Source organism: Delphinus delphis, chromosome 15 (genome assembly GCF_949987515.2).
Source record: "Delphinus delphis chromosome 15, mDelDel1.2, whole genome shotgun sequence".
NCBI lineage: Eukaryota > Metazoa > Chordata > Mammalia > Artiodactyla > Delphinidae > Delphinus > Delphinus delphis.
In genome coordinates, this window is record NC_082697.1 from 36012045 (window position 1) to 36032378 (window position 20334).

At 41.5% G+C, this 20334-nt stretch overlaps 1 protein-coding gene and 1 non-coding gene across 2 annotated transcripts in view; one reads left to right on the plus strand and one right to left on the minus strand.

Annotated features, from left to right (window-relative positions):
* Positions 1-20334, plus strand: part of PLCB4 (phospholipase C beta 4) — a 419470-nt gene that overhangs the window by 79261 nt on the left and 319875 nt on the right. The window lies entirely within an intron of this gene.
* LOC132439084 (U6 spliceosomal RNA) lies at positions 7212-7315 on the minus strand. The gene has a single exon (XR_009522311.1). It is a non-coding gene; the product is annotated as a U6 spliceosomal RNA (small nuclear RNA).

The following is a 20334-nucleotide window of genomic DNA, read 5'->3' on the forward strand; positions in this document are numbered from 1 at the left end:
ATGACCATGAAGTTTGTACCTACCCAGGAAATATGGCATGCACCTGTGTCATGAGGTCCTAATAATGAGAGAGTCAGATAAAGAGGGGTATAATAGGACCTGACCTGAATAGGGGCTGGGGTAGTTACGGTGTGTTTTTATAGGGGGAGCATAATTTGAGCTAGTCCCCATGGATGAGTTGATTTAGGAAAGTTTGCACAGAAGGGAGAGAGAGAAAGGGCCTTACAGGCTGGGAAAGCCCCATGTGTGACAGTTCAAGTGAGAGAAAAAGCAAGAAGGCCCTTTTCACACTCCAGAGGGAGTGAAGGCCTTGTAGGGTAGGGATGAGAAGTTGGAGAATGGAGGGCTATGAAGAGACCCCTAGCCTTTGGGTGAGACCCTTGGAGGCCAAGTTGCAGGTGCTGAATGCTTGCAAGCAGAGGAAGTCACATCATAAAACCTCTACTTTCAGAATGTTATTTCGATCACAATTAGCAAGGGGGTTTTGATGAGGGAGAGGTTGGAGCCAGTGAGACTGCCTGGAAGGTTGTAGTGGTTGACACCACAATGGTGGCAGGAGAAACTGAGAGGGAGGGAAGTGTACAAAATAGGGTTCACCTCCTGCACTGCTGGTGGGAATGTAAATTGGCACAGCCACTATGGAGAACAGTATGGAGGTTCCTTAAAAAACTAAAAATAGAACTACCATATGATCCACCAATCCCACTCCTGGGCATATATCCAGAAAAGAAGAAAACTCTAATTCAAAAAGATACATGTACCCCAGTGTTCATAGCAGCACTATTCACAATAGCCAAGACATGGAAGGAACCTAATGTCCATCAACGGATGAATGGATAAAGAAGATGTGGTATATATATATAGCGGAATATTACTCAGGCATAAAAAAGGATGAAATAATGTCATTTGCACCAATATCGATGGACCTAGAGATTATCATACTAAGTGAAATAAGTCAGAAAAAGAAAGACAAACATTGTATGATATCACTTATATGTGAAATCTACAAAAAGTGATACAAATCAACTTATTTACAAAACAGAAACAGATTCACAGACATAGAAAAAAAACTTATGCTTATCAAAGGGGAAAAGGAGAGAGGGATAAATTAGGAGTTTGGGATTAGCAGATACTATATATAGTATAGTATACTACTATATATAAAATAGATAACAAGGACCTACTGTAAAGCACAGGGGACTATATTCAACATCTTGTAATAACCTACAATCAAAAAGAATCTGAAAAAGAATATATATATACACACATACACACATCTGTATACACACATATATATGTATGTATAACTGAAGCACTTTGCAGTACACCTGAAACATTGTAAATCAACTATACTTCAATAAAATAAAAAACGGACAGTACTGTACTCTTACCAAAAATATAGAGTTCACAGGAAGAACTGGTAGTTCCATGTCTGGATTCACAGTGGAGAAGACAAAGGAAGAAACAAAGGGATATGAAGCCTGGGTGAGTGGAAACTTAGTTCCACGATCACCAGTACCAAGGTTGGGAATGGTTGCCAAGGTGGAGTGGACCAGAGGAATGAGGTATCTTAAAGCAATGGTGGATAACTGGGGGTCGGTAGAAAGATAAAGGCTGGGGATATAAATTAACGCATCATCAGAACCTGGTGAACTAAATAAACCCAATGAACACAAATTTGGAGTTTTACTGGGCATTTAAGTAGGAAAATAACGAACCTGTATAACCTTCAAATACAGACATGTAGTCGATCAATAAGTTATTTGTTGGTATAGAAAACATTCCCAGTTTACCAGTTTGTATGACCTTCCTCACTACCTCTGGTCCACTCACCACTGTCCTCTGCCCAAGTGCTGCAGTGGCCATCTGGCTGGTCTTGCTTATGTCCTCAGCCACCTGCAGTCTCTGCTCCACACAGCAGACCAGGTGATCCTTTGTGTGTAAGTCAGATCCTGTGGCTCTGCTTCTGGCCTGCAGTGGCTTCCTACCTCATTCAGAACATAAGCTGAAGCCCTTCAAAGGGCCTCTGGGGCCTGACCCAGCCCCTTCATCGGTCACCGCTTTCCCTCGCTCACTCTGTGCTGCCGCCCTTGCCAATTGCTGCTCCTCACACACATAGGCACACTGCCCCCAGGACCTTTGCACGTTCTCCCTTTGCTTGCAACACTCTTCTTCCCAGTGTCTGTAGGACTTGTTCCCTCACCTCCTTCCAATCTTTGCCAATTGGGCCTTTCTTTACCCTCCTGTTTAACATGGCCATCCCCCTGACTTTCACTCTGGGCCTGCTGCCCTACTTTACCCTTTTCCCTCTACAGCCTTTAGTGTCTTCTGATACCCAGACTGTTTACTTACCTGTGTGCCAGTCTGCCTCTCCAGAAGGGAGGTTCCATGAGAGCAGGGATTTCTGTCTGTATCACTCACCGTGGCAGCCTCAGTGCCTGCACAGCACCAGGGACTCAGTGATCACTTGTTAGGTGAATGAACAAGAGTCTGTTAGCAGCTTCTTTTTTGAGTGGCATTTTTGTGACATCTTTGAGATCAGCTGTCAATAATTTTTATCTTCATATCCAGGGATAATCAGCACTCAGTAAATGTTGAATAAGTGAATAGAACCTATAAAGTAAAAATGCTAACATGTTGCATTATCTAGTTCCAGAAATTTCCATTACTAAATGGAACCTTTAAATGGTGATGTGGGGAGGGGTGTGGAGGAATAGTTGCACTTCATTTAGCTGAACTTCCACTTGTGCTTCAGAATTAACATAGCAGTTTGGCAATTCTTTCATTATTACTAGGATTATTAATTGGATGCTATTTTAAAATTTGGCCCCTAAACTCTCAGCTGATGTTTTAGGAGATTATACTATACAGGGTGCAGAGACTGCTGGGGCTGACTGCAACTGTTCATGGCCAAGTAAGGAACAGCATAGGCAAGAAGCACAGGGTGGATTCAGTTGTGCCTCTGGGAGACCTGGTGACGATAGTTCATGGTCTCTGGGAAACAGCTGCCTGGGCTTCCTTCCGCAAAAGGGATCTTGATTTTGTTACCTGGTGGGTGCTTTTTATAAATAAATAAACAACCTTGAGAGACTGAGGGGGGTTAAAGAGAGAAAGGGAAGAACAATGTGCAGAAATTGTTCTTTATTTGGGAACATTTACTTGAGAGATCCCTCTGAAGTTTGCTTTTGTTTTATTTGGTATCACTTTCATCTCTTCCCAGGGGATGCATATGTCTTTGGAAGGAATGCATGCAGAAAAATAGGCTGTAGGAGACCCGAATGAGTTCTTGAAAATTTAACAAGCTTCTGAAGGACAGAGCAGCTCCAAGAAGCTGGGCTGCTACCGCATCTTGAAGGTTGAGATTTGGGAGGACCAGTGATGGTGTCCCCTGCTGCCAACATTCATGTGGTTTGTTGATGATATGACTAAAGGGCCAGGTTCTTATTTATATTTTTAGGTGGGGCTTTTTAAGGGAGTTCAGACAGTAGGGAAATAGAGCACACAGCAACTTGGAGAACAGCAGCAGCAGATAATGCCTTTGCTTAACTCGAGGGTTAAAACAATCCATAGAAAATTGTTTGGGGTTTTTCTGGCTGGTGAAAACACTGTACAGCCCTTGTTTTCAAATGCACTGTCTATAAAGAGTCAAAATAAAGCTCAAATAAAATTAAAGCCTAGAGAACGAGGCTGTACACACATATATCCCAATGATCGTCCATGTGACATTCCCTAAGGCTATTGCCTGGCATCATTTGGCAGGATGTTTAAGTCAATGGCAGAGCTATTTTCCTATCTCTGCCTAAAAGTGCCAGAGATAGACTGGGTGTTTGGTCTGGGGTCAAAAGGCATGAGAGAAGAAACATCAGAAACAAGCTTTTTTTGGTTTTAAATTGTCTTATCTGTGTTTGAACTCAGTTCTGTCCTAATTGAAAAGGACAACTCATGGGGTAACCAAGACAGTGAACTTTGGTGTCCAAGGTGAAAGTGAATGAGAAACAAAAATATTTCTCTGGTGAGTTTTGTGATGAGAAGCAGGAAATCTGACCCCATGGAGCTCTAAAGTCCTTCCTACATCTTTATCTTTTCCATCGAAGAGGTCACATTCATTGCATAGCACAGTTCTTGGAGAGAGTCCTTCACTTTGAACAAATGAGTTAAAATGTTTATATCCAAAAAAATAAAAGGTGTATTTTCAGTAGAGTTTCTTTGATTAGGAAAAGAAAGACACTACTGTGTCCTACCATTATTTTCCTGATTGTCTGTTGTATTTTTGACAAGTGCCCTCACTTCAAAAAGTCTGTGTTTTAATTCTAAATTCATAATGATCTCTCTTATCCAACTGATAAGATTATCAAGATTCTTTTTCCTCTGCTGTTACCTAGTGTTTGTAATTATCTTTCCTTAATGTTGGACAGGGGAGGGGATAAGGAGAGAATATACAGCAAAAATCAGTCATGTTTTATTCAGTGGCCCATCCTGTTTGTTGATTTCTCCATCCCTCCATCCATCCACCTATCCATCTATCCATCCATCCATACATACATACATCTGTCCATCTATCCATCCATCCATACATCCACCCATCCATCCATACATCCACCCATCCATCCATATACCCATTCATCCATCATCTGTCCATCCATTCCATCTGTCCACACATGAACCCATCTTATATTCATTGATCATATACTATGAACCAGGCAAGCTAGGATCTCTCCCATGAAGGAGAGTAGACCTAATTATAGGCATTTATAGTGGAAAAATGTTAAAATCAGGCAAATTCAATCATGGGAGGATGTTATCACCTGTTTTTAGGGGTTTCAGGGAAAGTTTCAGGGAAGAAGTACTGTCTCAACTGATACAGGAAGGGTGAATTGAAGTTTAGCTGGATGAACACTGCCTGGAAGGTCTTGGGTATGGTTAAGAGGTGAAGAAGAGTTTCCAGAAGAAGAGTTGTGTTTCTGATGTCCTTGCAAATTCAGAACTTCCCTAATTGAAGAATAATTCTGACAAAAGATGGTGGATATTTCCTTTTATCAGCTAATATGGCGCCACCCTGTGGCCACTCCGTAAACAGAGTTTAGCGTTCCCTCGTCTGGGCCAGCTTCGAAACTACAATTCTTGAAGAATTTTAACATTTTGGGTGGATTTAACATTGATTCAAATTAATGTGAGACCATATTAATGTTTTTAATATATTATTTCAAAGCTGCATAATTCACGTTCACATCAAATAGGACCAAACTCTGGAGAGTGTAGCTCATGGCCATTTGATGGAATTGAAAGTAGTTGAGCATGGGTAGCATGTAGACCAGAGAGCAGTAATAGGTTAGGAAGGAGATGGAGGGAAGGAAGAATAGCGGGAGAGGAGATGGATCATCAAAGGCCCTGATCATCAAAGGCTGTGAACCACGACAAGAGGATTGCAGTGGGTTGCCTTTCAAGAATGTTAAGGAGGGAATGGCAAGGTCAGTCTTAGGTTTTCTTCAAGTTTTAATAGAGCAAGTTGGAATTAGACTGAGGCTATGCATGGGTTTTGGATATTTGCAGAATATTCCCCTTTATTTATAATTAGACTTGGGTTATAAACAATATAAGCGTTCATAGTTTCAAAATACTTTTAAGTTTTTTGTTTTGTTTATTTGTTTTTGAAGGGTCCACTAAGTACCTTGGAAGAGACAACAAAATACATGGCTTAACCCCAAAAAGATTGGGTAGAGGCTCGACCCAGACTTGGGATCTAAGGTTGGGGGAGAATTTGATTAGCGAATCATACTTGGGGATCCCCGGTAAAATAGGTTAAGGAAAACATGAGTTAGACAAAGTTAAACTTCTTTACTGTGGGACTTCTTAGAGCCTTGAAGGCATTCATGTCTGTTGTGAACCTTTATGATTAAGGCATGTAGCGTGTGCCACACTTGTTTCACCACTAAGGAAGCTTCACTCTGGAAATAGACATTATAGTCTGGCTGAGAGCTTGTTATCTATTGCCACAGTAATGCTGCGTAACAAGCAACTATAACATCTCAGTGGAATACAATAATAAAAATGTATTCAGCTTGCAAGTTTAGGGGGTTCAGCTGATCTTGATCTGGACTTGGCTGATTCCAGCTAATCTCACTCACATGTCTGTTTCTGGTCAGGTGTGGATTGGGCAGGCAGCTCTTCTGATCTGGGCTGGGTTTGCTCACATGTCCGGGAGTTCAGCTGGCTGTTGAATGATCTAGGATAGCTTTAGCTAGGAAGACTGGGGGTCACTTGTCTCTGCTATATATGGCTTTCATTCTGAGGCACGCTAGACCTAGCATGTTCTCCTGGCCGTGACAGAGGAGCAAGAATGAGAGCGAAGCCAGCAGTGCGTGTATTTTTCAGCATTTTCTTGTATCGTGTTAATATCTCATTGGTCAAGGGAGTCACATGGCCAGTCAGAGTAGGAGGACACTGCAAGGTTACATAGCAGAATGTAGATACAGGGAAGGAGGAGACTCAGGCTCTGTTTGCAGTCAGACCCTGGAACCCAACTTGAGAATTGCCTGTTGAGATCACAGTCAACTGAGAGTGAGGAATGAGGTCAGACTTTTCACTATGCCATGGCCACAGACTGTACTTTTAGTTCTGATAAGCAATCTCACAGATAGATGCCTGGTCCAGGTCAAGTGAGAGAGTGTTCATCTGGTTCCCCACAGGACTTCTATTATCTTTCTGTGGAATCATTTCAGGGCTGAAAGGATTATGGTCATCAGCTAGTTCTAGTTGCATTATGTTGGAAATGAATAAACAGAGACTCAGAGAGGTTAACCGGCCTGCCTAAAACTACTCAGCTTGCTAGAAGCCAAGCTGAGCCTGGAACCCAGATGTTCCTTTAATCTCATTGGGTTTTAATAACCTCAAAGAAACTGTGTTTGGGGTGAAGGGGAGGTGGTGGAAGGGACTGAAATTGTGTTTGCAATCATTGTATGTGAACAAATCACATTCCTTCTGGAGGGACTATAATAAAAGTAATTTTTAAAATAGATGATAGATGTCTTTGGAAGGACAAAGTAGATAGTTAAAAACTGAGTTGCTGAATACTGTGACTGGAGTTTTGTTTTTGTTTTTTTTTCGGAGGAAAAGTGGGGTGTGGTTTGAAGTGGGAGGGGCCCTCGGTTGGGTAAGTCATTTCCCTTACTACAGCCTTTGTTTCCCCACCTGTGAACATTAGAAAAGGAAAGCAAAATGAGGACTGCTTCACAAATTGGCACGTGGTCTTTGCACAGGGGCCATGCTAACCTTTGTATTGTTCTCGTTTTAGTATCTGTGCTGCTGAAGCAAGCACTGATGGGAAATCCTTGGTGATATGTTTTTGTTTTCGGGGTTTTCTCTCCTCTGCTCCCTCCACACTCCCAAGGATTTCTGCTGCAGAGGACTTCCGAGAAGAGAGGAAAGAATTTGTGTTCTAGCTCCTGCTTTGTCAAACAGCAGATAGAATCATGAAGGCAGATCTAGCCTTCCAGAATAGGAGTTACATGAACACCTAATTTAGCCGACAGGGGTGGGGAACAATTTATTCTATATAAATCAAATTTTGCTCATGAAAATTTACCCAGTTAAGCATTATCAAATATACTAGATATTTTTTATGATGGAAATACTTCCACAAATATTACATATATTCCCCTGATTTACTAAACAGAAAACAACGGAAACTTCGCACCCATTTAGACATCAGTTATTGAACTGGGTGGTAATACAGCAACGTGCCTTGTGAAGAGCCATGTAGTGAAAGGCATTTTCTATTGTTATTATTTGTGTTTGCTTAAGGACTGCTGGAGTATGTTGGACTACTTGCCATCAAACTGAGTTTTGACAGACATACTTTTTAAATTCTTTTTTTTTTTTTTTTTTGGCAGTGCCACAAGGCTGGTGGGATCTTAGTTCCCCCACCAGGGATGGATGGAACCCAGGCCCCCTGCAGTGGGAGCGTGGAGTCCTAACTACTGGACCGCTAGGGAAGTCCGACTTTTTAAATTCTTGTATTTTATTTTCAGAGTGTTTCTCCATACTTCCTTATTGTCAGTTGATTAGCTGTATTTTGGGGCTGCTCAGATAGATTTGTTCTCAGATCCATTCTTGACTGTTTCCTGTTCCGCTCCATGTTGCAAGGAACCATATTTCCCAGGCTCTCTTGCCCTCTGGTGTCCAAGGGGAGATGTAAGGGTATCTCTCCGGGCCCCTTTCTGCTTTCTTTGGTATCTCTAGGAACAGCTGTGTCTCTTCCATAGCTTCTGCTCCCACCAAACTTCTTCTTTTTCCACAGCAGCCTATCCTGTTCTAGTCTTGCTGGTTGTCCCCAGTCTCTGGGCTCTGACAACACCTCTTCCTTCCATCATCCCTCCTGCTTAGGCAAGCTAGCAGTTCTCCACGGGTGCTGGTCTCTGGGCTGCCTCCCTGTTCCCTCTGTGGCCTCTCAGCCATTCCATCACTCTGTAACCATGCTCTTGACTTGAAAGATCTGGAGTAGTTTCTGTTTTCGGATTGTTTTGACGGATAACAGAGGTTGCCTTCTCTTGCAGCTGTCTCTCATTCTAATTTGCTTCTTGCCATCTACTCTGAGGACACCAGCCAGCTTAACCAGTTTACTTTATTGGACGTAAATATGCAAACCTGACTGAGCACTAGAGCAGAATAATCTAGAGCCTGGGCTCTGGCAGCACAATGTATGGGTTCCAATCCCAGCCAGACCACTCATTGGCTGTGTGACTGGGCAACTTTCTTAACCTTTCTGAGACTCACTCTTTGCATCTGAAAGATGAAAGTAATTGCAGTACCTATGCTGTCTCTTAAGGGCAACACCTATGGAGGGGAAAGGAAGGATGTGAGATTGGGCAGGGGGAGGAGCTGGGCTGCGATGCAGTCTTAACAGCAGCCTCAGTCAACCCCGCAGGGAGCTCTAAAGCGGGTCGGGCCTTTACTCACTGGTGTTGACTGCTGGAGGCCGCTGACAGGGGACGGTGCTTGACCTTGGGCGGAGCAGCTCTCGGAGTAGCAGGGGAATCAGTTCTTCAGTCCCCGGAGTGGTCTGGTCATTGCATCACAGTGTCCACCACACGTTTCTATGTGTGCAGTTGTGAAAGATAAATGGCGAATCCGTGAGAAGTGTGTTGTTTGGTGCCTAGTACTTGGTGAAGTCTCAACAATAGTAAGTATCATTATTGATGGATTAAATATAGAAGTCCAACAAGTGGACTTTATGATACCTAGTTAGGTATTTGGAGAGTTTTTCCTGACTTCCTGTCTATGACCCCATCCTAGAGAGTCCAGGAAAACCTGCCTAAGTGGTCTGTGGGTAAATAAGGTGCTGTGGCTTCTGCACGTACACTATTAAACACATTTATATTTTTATACTAATGTTAATGTGGTATCTTTAAATATGGCTTACCCGTAGGTCCTTTTTTTTTAAAAATAATATTTATTTATTTATTTTTTGGCTGAATTGGTTCTTCGTTGCTGCCTGTGGGCTTTTCTCTAGTTGCGGAGAGTGTGGGCTACTATGTTGCGGTGCACGGGCTTCTCATTGTGGTGGCTCCTCTTGTTGTGGAGCATGGGCTCTAGGTGTGCAGGCTTCAGTAGTTGTGGCTCACAGGCTCTAGAGCACAGGCTCAGTACTTGTGGCACATGGGCCCAGTTGCTCTGCGGCCTGTGGGGTCTTCTTGGACCAGGGCTCAAACCCATGTACCCTGCATTGGCAGGCGGATTCTTAACCACTGCGCCACCAGGGGAGTCCCCCATAGGTTCTTATACTTTATTTTCTGAGGTATTCAGGTATTTAGCATCAAATTCGATAGGCATTAATACAGCCCTTGCTTTTTGAACACTTACCATGTAGACACGGGGCTAAGCATGCATTCTCTCATCAGTTCTCAGGACAACTCTCTGGGTGCTAAGAGTCCCACTTAATGGTGAGGACCCGAGGTCAAGGAGGTTAAATGATCTGCCCAAGGTCACCCATTCAAGGAGTGGCAGCTAAGTTCCCCCACCAGGGCTGCAGCCCCAGACTCACATGCGCCTACGCTTTCAACTACACATTTTCACAATTTAAACAGCAGTAGGGGAAACCTTCTCCTCTGAAAATAACTCTAGCACAGTGTAGGTGTTGTTTTGGTAGAAACATTTCAGCTGCTGCCATAAAATTCGTCTCCCAAATGGCTCTGTGAGAGCAAAGCTGGGCAGACTCTGCTTGTGTTTAAGAAGCGAGCCTTATGGCTCAGCCACAACACAAATGATTTGTTTTCCTGGCCTTGTTGGCGAAGTGATTTAATTTCTGGATTTCCCTGAGGAAAAAGCTGAAACAAATAAATTTCTTTGTAATTGGATGTTTAAGGAGGAGCCACGTGGGAAAGTCATGATGGGAAGCCAGGTACGTTTTCATTCACTGAGTGATGCAGTGAGCAGGGCAGGGTCGGGGAGGGGGGTAAGTGCATGGGCAGAATTCACTAGGTCGTTTTACTTCCTAATATTTGGCTCTCTGCTTTTCATCAGTAAATGATTATTATAATCATCTAAAGCCCCACAAGCAAGGTGGGTGTTTAGGAAAGTGGGTGTTCATCGTTGTTGGAGAAGAGCAAGTTAGGTCACATTTCTTTATATCTGAATAGAAGTAATGCCTCTTTTTCTGTAGGAAAAAAACACTTTTTCAAAATTGGGTGTATGGCACTAATGAGAAGTCTAGGAAGCTGTAAGGTCAGGGATTTCTAAAAGTGTATTCTGAGGATCTCTATTTCTTGGATATATCAGTTAGGATAGTTTGGGCCATCTATAGGAAAAATGTAAAGTGACTGTGACATAAAGTATAATATAACAGTGAAAATTCATGCAAAAATATTCAGAGTTAGGCCCTCTGTGATTTCACAGTATTGTCAAGAGTCCAGGTTCCTATCTTTCTGTCTCATCCTCCTAATCCTGTGGCTTCCATTTTCAAGGTCACTCTGGGGCCAGTTTAGTTTTGGCCACCATGTCTGCAGTCCAGATGGGCAACAGAAGGGAGGCCTCTTAGTGGAGGCAGCTCCCTCAGTTTCTGCAGCCTTCCTGGAAATTCCATAGAACACTTCCATTTATATTTCATTGGCCAGTATGTGGTCACATGGTCAGACCTAGCAGCAAGAGAGCCAGGTTGACAATACATTCTGTGATGTTGGGCATGTTACAGCCCTCTGAAACGTACAGTCACCTCATCCATTAAAAGGGTGCATGGTGATCCCTATCTCAGTGTATTCAAGAAATTATCTGAAAGTCACATACGACCATTGCTCATAATACCTAACGCTGACATGGTACTAACCCTGTGCTGGGTGCAGTTCTCCACAAACCTGTGAGGTAGGTGCTCTGATGATCCCATTCGTAGTTGATGCTACTGAGGCACGAAAAGGTTAAGTAACAAACCAAGGCATTGCAGACCCGAGGTTTGCACCCAGGCACCAGGCGGCTGGTCCTATCTCACAGTCAGGCTGAAGGATTGCCTCTGAAGTGTGAGTCACTTAAAAATGAGAGAAATAAAGGTCTAATTTTGACAGAATTGAGAGGGATGGGAACATGACTTAGGTTTTTAAAATTAAGTTTGGATTCTTAGTACAGAGCCTGCCCTGACAATTTAAATACCTATTTCTTGCAGGTGCATTTGACATTCAAAAGCAATCAGATTGTATTCTCTGTTCTTTGAGGGATTACTGGGTTCTGTGCATCTTGAAGGTTACATTTGCAATCAGCATTAATTTCATTGTTAAGCATTTTCCTTCACATTAGTTACAGGGTCCTTTCTTTTTCTTTTCGTTTTTTTGTCTTTTTTTTTTAAGACTAGTTGGGTTCTAGTGGAGAAGATAAGTTGTGAGATTAGGTGGGACAACGCACTCAAGTTCATTGTTCAAAAAGCCGTATTAGCTGCAGAGAGTGAACTCAGAGCTTGGCTGAACCGTGTGGGTCGCTAATCTAGTGTCACAGAGCAGTGTGCTTTGTTCTTCCCCTTGAACTGGAGTGGGGTGAGGAAGGCACAGGACGTTAATTGATTCTCCCACTACATTTTATGATTCATTCAAGGGAGTCACACTAAACTCCATAAACAAAGGGAGGAATTCCCCTGGAAGCCAACGTCAGAGAAAATCATATGAAGAAAAAGATAAGTGATGTCCATTTGCTTTTCTATTTGTCTGAGTCCGTTCAGGCTGCTATAACAACCTACCACGAACATGGTGGCTTATAAACAGCAGACATTTATGTCTCACAGTTCTGGAGGCTGGAAGTCTGAGATCAGGGTGCCAGCAGGGTCCAGGGAGGGTCCTCTCCTTGGTGCAGACATTCCTTGTATCCTCACATGCTAGAAAGGGCTCAGGAGCTCTCTGGAACCTCTTTTTTATAAGAGCAGTAATCCTAACCTCCACCCTCATGACCTAAGCACCTACCAAACGCCCTACATCCTAATACGGACATCTTTGGTATTTCGTGAATATTGGGGGGACACAAAATTCAGATCATAGCAATATTCAAGCAGATTTTTAAAAAGTCATTGCATGTAGAATGGTTATAATTTAAACAAAAAGTCATTTATTGGAGCAATATTTACGAAAAGAGAGCAGTGCTTGGGATGCTGCATAATGAGGCAGAATGTTAAAATGTTGGTGGGAGGACCCGTGTGCCTGGCTGTGATTACATTTTGGTTGGTGCCGTATGGATAAGGAATGGCAGCCTTGTCTTTAGCTCTTAGTATATTGAAATATTGGAATATCTAAGTAGAGAGGAAAGGAAACTATAATGGAATTCAAGACACTGCACTTGATTTTCTGGCTTCCAGGGCATCACATGGGTTTAAAACCCTCCTTAATTGGCTGCATTTTTAATTAAAGGAAAACAGAAGGAGCTTTTCCTTTCACCTATACATGAGCCCATGAAGAAATCTCTACCTTATCGTGTAATCCACAGGCCAGAGGATCGAGTTTGAATAGATCATTATTTACCCAGATATATTTATAAAATACTAGTAATTTCACTAGTAATAACTAATTTATATGGAATTCTTGCTATATGCCATGTACCATTTTAGTGTTTTACTTGTAATAACCCCTTTATCCTCACAATAACCCTTTGAAGTAGATACCATCATTACCACTATTTTACAAATGAGGAAACTGAGGCACAGAGATCTTAAGTAACTTACCTAAAATTACACAGCAAGGGAGTTGCAAAGCTAAGATCTAAACCCAAGCTGCTTTTTAATCGGTACCGTACAACATTTCCCAAGTATCAGTCATTCATATACCACCTTCATGCTTTTTGCCATGATTGTATTCTTCTTCTATTATTATTTCTTGTTTTCCACTTTTATTTAACTGAAAATATAAATGTATTTAAAAAGGAAATCTTCAATTATTACCTTAAATGGAAAACTATCCAGTGCCACAAATAGTAGAGATAGCCAATAAAAATTAAAAACTGAAAACCAAATAATGTCATTCAGTCCTAAGTAGATGCCAATGCCTGCTGAAACCCAAGTCAGAGACCTGCCTTCACTGTACTGAGAGAGAGAAAGAGGAGAGAGAAGAGCAAAGGTTAGAGTGAGTTTGAAGACAAAGTTGAGGCTCTCTCTTTTTTTTAATATATAAATTTATTTATTTACTTTTGGCTGCGTTGGGTCTTCATTGCTGCACACGGGCTTTCTCTAGTTGTGTGAGTGGGGGCTCTTCTTTGCGGTGCGCAGCCTTCTCATTGTGGTGGCTTCTCTTGTTGTGGAGCATAGGCTCTAGGCGCGCAGGCGCAGGCTCAGTAGCTGTGGCTCATGCGCTTAGTTGTTCCACAGCATGTGGGATCTTCCAGGACCAGGGCTCGAACCCGTGTTCCCTGCATTGGCAGGCGGATTCTTAACCACTGCGCCACCAGGGAAGTCCTGAGGCTCTCTTTGATGTTATCAGAAGGGGTGTGTGTGTGTGTGTGTGTGTGTGTGTGTGAGTGAGAGAGAGATGGAGAGCCACCTTTCTTGATTCCGTGTTACACTCTGGGAATCATTTGTCTAAAATATGAAGGTGTGGTGCTATCTTCAGAATTAGGGAAAGTGAAGCGGAGGATGCTGAGATGAATTCAGGCCTCTAACAGTTCAGCCAATCCAGGCAACGGTATTGTCTGAATTACTAACCCTAAAGTCACTCGCTAGTTCATCTGGTCCCTAGACGATCCTTTCAGGTTGCTTTGTGGAAAGGACTGTGGGTAGTTTTCTTTCTTTTTTTTTTTTTTTGCGGTACGCGGGCCTCATTATTGTTTTGGCCTCTCCCGTTGCGGAGCACAGGCTCCGGACGCACAGGCTCAGCAGCCATGGCTCACGGGCCCAGCCGCTCCGCGGCATGTGGGATCTTCCCGGACTGGGGCACGAACCCGTGTCCCCTGCATCGGCAGGTGGACTCTCAACCACTGCGCCACCGGGGAAGCCCGACTGTGGGTAGTTTTTACCAAAGTTATTATCTATAGAAGAAGGTCTAGTTACCCCTGAGTTTTAAACCAAACTATTAATACTTAGAAAATGGCCTTAAATTAAGCCTTGCTTCAACCTTGACACATACCTAGTGGTTTGAAACTTTAGAGAATCTTAGGCCTCTTTCAAGGACATATTGGAGATCATTGGAATGGTGTCCCTTTCTTTGTTAGTAGGATAACATTCTCTTTATATGTATATATATCAAGAGCATATATATATATATATATATATGCTCTCCATCATTAATTTAGGGTTATATTTTGATTATGGTGAGAAAAGCAGAAGGGATCTTTTCATCTCCCAGTTTAACATAAATTATGAGACTCTGTGTTTTCATGTAATGAAGAGGGATCTTCCTTTTAATTCACGGGTCTCTGTAAAAGCAATTCATAGACATCAGCAAGACTCATCAATGTTAACAATAAATTAATCTGCATCTGAAGTTTTTACTGATTATCTGATCACATAATTTCCACATATTCTGATTACATTTTTCAGATGCTTTACACATTATATGAATTCTTAATCAAGCTGATTCTATAAGCAGTGCCCTTTCTATGCAGGGTGAGCCTTGTCACGGAGAGAGTGCAGCTTGACGAAAGGTTTAGCAGAAGATGGTGAATGAAACTGGCTTCATCTTGCCCAGCATCCCTATTTCCATTTTTAAATATTAATATAGCTGCAAATAGACAGCATGATATTAAACATAACTTATGTGGCTGGTGAACTATTACAACTGTTTGCTGTTCAGTGTGCTGGTGAACTTCAGAAAGCTTCTGATGGAGGTTAGGCCGGATTAGTTGCTCAGGGTTAGGGAGCAGAGGTGGGAAGCTTGGGGAAGGACAGGTGAACATCTGTCTGCACTAAAGCTGCTACGGATTGTGTCTCCAAGGGGCTGCCACGCCACTCCAGCCAGGACAGTGTGGTGGGCTGGATGGGCTGCTGTTTGGTGGCAAAATAGAGAACACCTTCATTTGCAGGTGTATCTGGTGGTGCTGTGATATGATAGGTTTCATCTGATCAGTAAATTGTGGTCAGGGCCGATCTCTAACAGTTCTACTGGGGTTTATTTATCTATCTATCTATATCTATCTATATATCTATATCTATATATATAGATAGATATATATATATAGAGAGAGAGAGAGATGTTTTATTGAAGCATAGTTGATTTACAGTGTTGTGTTAATTTCTGCTGTACAGCAAAGTGATTCAATTATATTTATAAATATATAAATTCATTTTTATATTCTTTTCCATTATGATTTATCATAGGATATTGAATATAGTTCCCTGTGCTATACAGTAGGACCTTGTTGTTTATCCATTCTCTATATAAAGGCTTATATCTGCTAACCGCAACCTCCCAGTCCATCCCTCCCCCAGCTCCCCTTGGCGACCACCAGTCTGTTCTCTATGTCTGTGCGTCTGTTACTGTTTTGTAGATAAGTTCGTGTCATGTTTTAGATTCCACATATAAGTGATATCATATGGTATTTGTCTTTCTCTTTCTGACTTACTTCACTTGGTATGATAATCTCTAGTTGCATCCATGATGCTGCAGATGGCATTATTTTGTTCTTATTTAGATCCAGCCTGTGACTAGGTTTTAGAAACCAGAACTAGCTCTGGAAATGTGTCCTGGTTTCAGGAATAAGATTAGTGAAGGTCGGGGTAGTTAGATTCTCAAGGCATGGAACACGTCTGTTTACTCACCAGTGTACACCTGGCATCTGACACAGTATTGGGTGTATGGCAGGCACTCAGGATTTAAATAACATGTCGAATCAATGAGGGAACAGAGTTAAATTGAGCAACTGATATTTCTGGCATCATATCATTTTTGCTTGGGGACAGGAAACCACAACAAAACTGGTGTGTGTGTGTGTGTGTGTGTGTGTGTGTGTGTGTGTTAGAGCTTCCTTAAGAAATAAAATCAATTTCAGTTTTTGGAACTGAAAAAGAATACAGAGAGTTATCTTGGAGTGAGTGGCTGGTTTCCCACAATAAGTTTCCCTGATTGAAAAAGATATCTCCAAGCTCTTTCAGAGACAGAGAAAGAGATAACGATGACTTCTGTCCCTTTCTTTTTTGTGTCTGTGCAGGAAGAAAGAGCCTGCCAGGATTTAGAACAGAGAGAAGCCATGTGGAAAACAAATAGTTTTCTTCTAGACTGTGGGTCTCAAGGATTAGTAGAATATACGAGGAAATAAGGTTCTTTCTCTTGGGAAATTACGAATGCTGGCGGCATGAAATAGCATGAAAAAGAGTTTCAGTAGCGGCCGGTCTTCAGATAGTTCGCTGGAGAGAAGAGGGGCCCAAGTTGAGTGAAAGCAGAAGGAAAAGTCATGTTATGTTAGTGAGTAGTTAAAACAACGCAGCCTGGAACAGAAAGGCAGCCCCCATGTTCTTAGCACCTACTGTGCATCAGGCTGTGGGATATACATATAAATATTAACTATTTTGAGACAGCTGTTATTTGAGATGTCTTATATTTTTCAGATAGATGCTATTATCCCCATTTTACACATAAGGAATCTGAAATTTATAAGGAGGTCTATGATCAGTCCAGAGACACATTAACAGCTCATATGTGTAATGGGGCTAAAGTTTGAACCCAGACCTGTCTGATTCAAAAATCCAAGTTCTTTTCCCGGGTGAAGCCATTTTTCCCTTTCTTATAATTGTATTCTATATTTAGCAATTATCTCAAGTGGTTCATAGCTTTTACCAATTTTACAGGAAGAGTTCTATTTTTATAGGGAAGGTAATGTTGGATTGCGGACTCAATGTTTGGGTTTTCAGCCAGCTATGCCTGGGGGGCAGGGGGGAGTCATGGTGATGGTTGGGGGAATATCCAGGTGGTCCAAATCCTTGATATTCAAAGCATGCACCTGGGACCAGCCACAGCAGCATCACCTGGGAGCCTGTTAAAATATAGGGTCTCAGGCCCCACAGCCAACCTCTCAAATCACAGTCTGCATTTTTCAACAAAATCCCCAGGTGATTTATTTGCATGTAAAAGTTTGAGGAGCTCTGGTCGAAATTACTGTGATTCCAAAGCAGCTGAGTGGTTGGCATATTATGTGAAAGCAATGATACTAGATAATGACAGTAATAAGTTATTATCCCAGTTTATTGAGTACTTACTGTATACCAGATGATATGTTAAGAGTTTTATGTAGATTTTCTTATTTAAAAAATTTCATTAACCTGGGTAGTGGTGATTTTTGTTCCTCTTTTAGAGATGAGAAATCTAAACCATACGGAGGTTAAGTAACTTGTCCCGAATTAAATAACTCTGATGCCAACTCCGGTGTGTCCGATCCCAACCTGTTGCTGTCCAGCTTAACTGCAAACCAGGAGCTCCTGATCACTGGTGTCTGACTGGTGATGATAGGGAAGTTTGAATTACAGCACAGAGCACTGCCAGTTTACAAATCAAGTTCTGTGAAATGAATTTTACTTTATTGACTCTAAATGGTGAGACAAAAATAAGGTTATCTTCCTTGAATAATATCTGACATTGCTTATGCCATGCGTTGTCTATTTTATTTTTCTTGGAGTAGAATAAATTTTAGACAAAAGAATTTAGGAAGCTTTTTTTTTTTTTTTTTTGCGGTACGCGGGCCTCTCACTGTTGTGGCCTCCCCCGTTGCGGAGCACAGGCTCCGGACGCACAGGCACAGCGGCCATGGCTCACGGGCCCAGCCGCTCCGCGGCACGTGGGATCCTCCCGGACCGGGGCACGAACCCGTGTCCCCTGAATCGGCAGGCGGACTCTCAATCACAGCGCCACCAGGGAAGCCCTAGGAAGCATTTTTATTGTCCTCTGGATTCTGTTCTAACTTTAAAGATAACTACCTTCTTTACTTTTTACTGATGATTATTAATAAGATACGATTCAATAATCCTAATCATATTGATAGACTGACTTGATACTGATAATCAGTAATGCAATAAAAGATGTTGAACGCAGCTAGCATGAAGAGTTAGAGGAGCATTGTTGAGTACATACGTTCATGTGATAGCTTTTGTTGCTTTTTTCTTCGCAGAGTGCTCCTTTTTTTGTTTTTGTCAGATCTTTTTGTTTCATGATTCCCTAGGTGGATGATGCATATGGACTGAATTGGCAGTGTTTGTTAGAATGTCATTACCATGCTTTAAAGTAACGTTCTCTGCTAATTTGTCCTTTGTTCCCTGGAACAGTGAGCTGACTCCCATGAGTTTACTGGGTTGTGGGCTTTAAACTTTCTCTTTAGCAAGGTTGGGAGGACCAAAGGCACTGTTGTTTTGGTCTTCAATCCGTAGACTTTTGGGAAAAAAAGGATGCAAAAAATGTGATTTTTGTGTGTTTTCGGGATTTGGGGGAGAGGAAGAATGGAAGAAGGAAGATCTGCCTGAACCTAAACATTTTCTTGTTTATCATGTCACAGTAAAAGAATATGCTAATCCTTTCTTAAATTTCTAGATAATCATAAATAGATTTAATATACTATTAAGAGCTACTAGGAGGAAAGATGCTATAGAAGTATATTAAAGGCAATTGGAAAGGATGGCATTTACTTTGGAAACACAACCTTTATTCATGTTCACTGCTCCTATAGTATTTCATTGTAGTAACACTGGTGTATCTTGTTGAGGTTGCTTACCTGGCAGTGCCAAGTATATAAAGCTGTCTGTATCAACTAATTAAAAAAAAAGCTAAAATATAAGCCTTTTCTTGTTCTCAGTAAAATTTTTTATATCCTTACCATTTGAAAAGGCTGTTCTGTAAATTCACAGACCTTTCCAGTAGTGTGCTGGTAAATGTTTAACAGCTGGCTCTGAGAAGGGGGAGAGGGAAGAAGCTTGTTTTGTATTGTCTGCTGATTGCTGTGGTGTAAATACTCCCACTGTGACTGGAGATGGGAAGAAATACACCCAGCTGTCTCCTGCAGGAGGTGCAAGTTGGCTCAGCACACCAGTGATTTAAGCACCAGGAGATTTGAAAGAGAAGAGGCAGTTAGAGAGAGACAGAGGACAGACAGGAAAACTAAAGCATGTAGAAAACAGGAAGAAACTTAGAGCAAGTTGGGAGGTGCAGGGTTCTGTTAAAGGACTTTGGGTATAAGTGTCTATTCTTTTCCCTGAAACTGTGGAGATGAAAAAAAAAATTTACTAACAGTGGGGGAAAACTTTACTAAAAGTAGGAAATGGCTGTAGGCCAGAAGACTGAAGAATATCTGCCAAATTTGGTGACCTTTGGAGCAAATCCAAAGAATATCAAAGTATGTCTCTCTTAAAGCCCCAGGAGGCAGAGGCTCTGTAAGACCAAGGCAGAAAGCCTTTACTTGGAAGACAGCTTGGAGGTACAGGTGTGTCTCTGGGAATGCAGCCCTTGTTTCTGGTTTGATGTTTTCTTTGTTTCTTGATTATGCAATATCCTCCGTGTTTCTTCTTTTTTTTCCTCTATAATTTAGGTTTATATTGTGAACTTTACTTGCTTGTGGTAATAAATTATATTACTTATTATTTTTATATTACCAAGGTTTATAATATTTTATTTTTTTAATAGTTACTGTACCTTTGTTTTTTCCAGCTTTATGGAGATATAATTGACATATAACATTGTGTAAATTTAAGGTATATGACACGATGATTTGATATACATATATATTGTGAAATGATTACTACAATAAGGTTAGCACATTCATCACCTCACAGCATTACCTTTTTTTTTAAATTGAAATTTAGTTGATATAGTATGTTGTGTTAGTTTCAGGTATACAGCAAAGTGATTCATATATATATATATATATATATATATATATATATATATATATATATATATATACACTCCA